The sequence below is a fragment of the Oryctolagus cuniculus genome, chromosome 8 (genome assembly GCF_051225735.1).
Source record: "Oryctolagus cuniculus isolate XC-2025 breed Fujian yellow rabbit chromosome 8, ASM5122573v1, whole genome shotgun sequence".
In the NCBI taxonomy this organism is placed as follows: Eukaryota; Metazoa; Chordata; class Mammalia; order Lagomorpha; family Leporidae; genus Oryctolagus; species Oryctolagus cuniculus.
Window position 1 is genome coordinate 40,986,028 of NC_142874.1, and position 4,085 is coordinate 40,990,112.

A 4,085-nucleotide genomic window follows, 5' to 3' on the forward strand; every position below is an offset into this window, starting at 1 on the left:
CGGCACACCGGGTTCTAGTCCCGGTCGGGGCGCCGGATTCTGTCCCGGTTGCCCCTCTTCCAGGCCAGCCCTCTGCTGTGGCCAGGGAGTGCAGTGAAGGATGGCCCAAGTGCTTGGGCCCTGCACCCCATGGGAGACCAGGAGAAGCACCTGGCTCCTGCCATCGGATCAGCGCAGTGTGCCGGCTGCAGCGCGTGGGCCGCAGTGGCCATTGGAGGGTGAACCAACGGCAAACGAAGACCTTTCTCTCTGTCTCTCTCTCTCTAACTGTCCACTCTGCCTGTAAAAAAAAAAAATAATAAAAATAAAAAATAAAATTTGCACCAAATTAAACTTTTTTTTTTTTTAATTTGAAAGCTAGAAAGAGACAGAGGCTCTAATCTGCTGGTTCCTTCCCCAAATGCCCACAACAGCTGGGGCTGGGGTTGGCTGAAGCCAGGATCCCTGGAACTCCCTGCATTATCAGGGAGCTGGATTGCAAGTGGAGTAGCCGGGGGTGGGGGGTGGCACAGCAGGTTAAGCTGCTGCCTGCAGTGCTGGCATCCCATATGGACACTGGTTCCAGTCCTGGCTGCTCCACTTCTGATCCAGCTCTCTGCTATGGTCTGGGAAAGCAGTAGAAGATGGCCCAAGTCCTTGGGCCCCTGCACCCATGTGGGAGACCTGGAAGAAGCTCCTGGCTCTTGGCTTCAGATCGGCGCAGCTCTGGCCAATTGTGGCCAATTGGGGAGTGAACCAGTGGATGGAAGACCTCTCTCTCTCTCTCTCTCTCTCTCTCTCTCTCTCTGCCTCTCCTTCTCTCTCTGTGTAACTCTTTCAAATAAATAAATAAATCTTTAAAAAAATAAAAAAGGAAGAAGGAAGTGGAGCAGTGGGGATTCCAACCAGCACTCATACTGGATGCGGGCACGGCAGGCAGTGCCTTGACCCCTGTACCACAGCGCCAGCCCTGATGAGTAGCATTCTGGAAGAGCTGAAGGTATTGTCCAAGAACTCTGTGATACATTAGTGGCACACAAGAGAATAATTTGATTTGGTCTTCACAGAGATCAGTTTATCTTCTTATGGTGGTAATTGAGGATCCAGTCTCTCTCCTGGAAACAAACATTCTATACATCTTTGCCACTAATCTTGTGTATACTCTATTTTTCAAATTTGTATCTGTTTCTTGGAAAACAAGAGAAACAGAGAGACAGGAGGAGGAAGAGAGTGACAGAGAAAGAGCTACCACATAAGCTGCTTCACTCCCCAAAGCCCACAGTGGTTAGAATCGGGGCAGGCCAAAGCCAGAGCAGGGAACCCGATCCAGGTCTCCCTCAATCACTTGGGTCCTCTGCACCTCAGCAGGAAGCTGGGGTCAGGGCCAGCGGCCAGGACTCAATCCCGGGCCCTCCAGTGTGCATGGCAGCTGCCTTAGTCATAGGTCACACACCCACCCCGCTCCCACTCTTCAGAAAGGAAGGGGTTTGGAACCATTAAATAAACACATTTAAACAGAGAAAGACCATAAACGATTAGATTTTAAAAATGAAATGTGGGCTATAAATGGAACAGGCCATCACATTTTAAGAAACAGGATTAGATAATAGATTTCCTGTTCTCTCCGATTACTTGGAAAACCCCGGAGTCAGCTATTTGATCCTCTGACATAGAGCTGGCTCTCTGAACGCAGGCACCACCACGAACGTCTTTGCGGTCTGTACCAAGAACAAGCTTGAGAGCGGAGCCTCCATCAAGGCTTCCTGAAAGTGCAATCACTGGATTGTCCAGGAGAGGGCACTCGTTCCCCAGGCTCCTCAAAGGCGCCCAGACCGGCTCCCCCTCCCCCCAGCACGTCCATCTCAGGTTGTGGCTGAGTTAGAGGTTGTGGGTGGAGATCACGGGATGCAGACTTCTCTGTTGTTTTCCTTGGCTTTTGAGAAATTTAAATCTTTTCTCAGTCTTCTGGAAGCTGAATATTGCATTGTTAAAAAAAAAAGGAAAGCACCCCCCCCCCCCAAGAAACCTTATATTTAAAGGATAAAAACTTCATGCGTTCCCTAAGTACACGTTTAGGAATACAGTGATTCTCCCACCATGCTCACCCCCACCCCTCCTCCTCCTCCTCCCTCTCCCCTCCCCAGTCCCATCCTCCACTAAGATCCATTTTCAGTTGAATTTCTACACAGAAGACCAGCTCCACACTAAGCAGAGTTCAACAATTTGCACACTTGCAAACCTGTTCCTCAACAGCTGAGACAAGGTGTTCACATCTCCCACTTCATGCACTACGACGAACTGAATCTTGGAGTTTTACAGTTAACTCTCCTAACACAACTCAGTGAGGACAGAGGTCCCGCGTGGGAAGTAGTGCACAGTGACTCCTGTTGTAAGCATCTGCTTGCTAAAAAAGATGTTGTTTGCCTGGGGTAAAAGTTCCTATCCTAGGAATCCCTCTTTATGCAATGGCACATTTTGCCTGAGTTGCGTTTGCACGATACGCATAGGCAAGCCAGACGTTGGAAGGGGAATCTTGGGTTTAGCCAAGATAAAAACACAGATGCTCCCTTGCATGACAGCTGTCCTCACTTCTCCCAACAAGGCCCCACGTTCCCACCCCTCACCTGGCGTCCTCCTGTTTACTAAAGAAAACTCATCTCCACCCTAGGAACAGCTCTACCCAAATCTTCGTGCTTTGTAAAAACTTAAGAGTTACCTTCATGGTCTGCTTCTAAGAACACAGCGAGTATTCCTCATCCAACACCAAGAGAGCAAAGTCTCCAAGCAAACACGCCAAGGAAAACCCAGCCTTCGTGCGTACTCACGAGGTCCTTAAGCTCCTACTATTGACGTTGGTTTCTTAGTGCTCTGTGCACTTCCTTCGCGATAGCAAACAACAGGTAGGAGAGGCGGGCGTGGCTGCTCCACGAAGGTGGGCTCATGCGCCCACAAGGGCGGTGCCCAAGAGCAAGAAGCAAAAAAACGTCTTAGCAAACGCAGCTCCTGTGCACTGGCCGCGTTGATGCACCAGAGTGCCGGGGTTGGGGGAGAAGCAGCCAGCCAGCCCGGAGCACAGTTTGCACAGCCTACTGCTTTCTCTCCGGGGGTCTCTTGGCAAGTATTACGTTCAGCTTCAGCATCCTTTCTGAAAGGTATTTTTAGAAGTCCTTGGAGTTTTATCTATGCGGTATCTCGGGGCCTTCGGGGTGTCGAGTTCAGCCAGTCTGCGCATATGGAGAAGCCCCAGCTCCCACATACACAGCCGGCCTGCAGCTGCCAGGCATTTGAGGCCAGGTGGGCCCGGCTCTGAGCCATGGACCAGGTGACACCTGCTGCTCCCAGCAGGTGTCTTCCATGCTGGGGCCAAGTGTTCAGGGCCGGGGCACCTGCGGAGCCTTGAGAGGGGGCTCACACACGCTCTCCTCTCCCAGGAGGAGACGCGGGAGGCGACACCTCAGTCTCAGAGCCCTCCCTGGCCAGGCCGCCCCTCTGCACCTGTGCCTGCGTGGTCTCCGTGGTCTGCTTTCCAGCGCGCGGCCAGCTGACCCGCCCACCGCAGCTTCCGCAGAGGCAGCTGGCGCTTTCAACTTCACTCACTTCCGGCCTCGTTTTCCAGTGCCGGAGATTTTATCCTGGGGACTTCCGGATGGCACAGCCCTCAGTGACAATGGGACAGCCTGGAGTCACGTGCGCAAAGGCGCAGTGCTAAACAAGCAGGTGCAGGTGTTCTTCCCGGAGAGGATGAGCCTCCACTTTCATTGGCTCTCAAAGTGGGGTTCGCAGCCCCTAGAGGCCTCGGAAGCCACTCCCGAGGGCTTGGGAGCCCACTGAGGTGGGGGAGCGGCTGCAGACAGGCCCCAGTCACCAAAGTTGGCCGGAGCCTTGCATAGCCCAGAAACAACAAAGGGGCCTCGGAGACCATCTGGTCGACCTCCTTGTCCCCCTTATTTTATAAATAAGGAGCTGGGTCTCGGCATCACACAGGCCCAGCACCAGTGACTCCTGACTTAGCCAGAAACTCTTAGGACGAGTCCTCCTCGTTCCTGCACCGGTGGGAGCGCAGAGCAGTGGGAGAGGCCGCCTTTGCTCCCTCTGCCGCGGTTAGA

General features: G+C 52.9%; 1 long non-coding RNA gene across 1 annotated transcript; it reads right to left on the reverse strand.

Moving 5' to 3' along the window:
* Window positions 1–1,517: 1,517 nt before the first annotated feature.
* On the reverse strand, window positions 1,518–3,539 carry LOC149124989 (uncharacterized). Its single transcript, XR_016212542.1, has 2 exons — window positions 2,696–3,539; window positions 1,518–1,951 (listed from the first exon to the last, which is right to left on the reverse strand). It is a non-coding gene; the product is annotated as an uncharacterized LOC149124989 (long non-coding RNA).
* Between the last annotated feature and the right edge of the window lie 546 nt (window positions 3,540–4,085).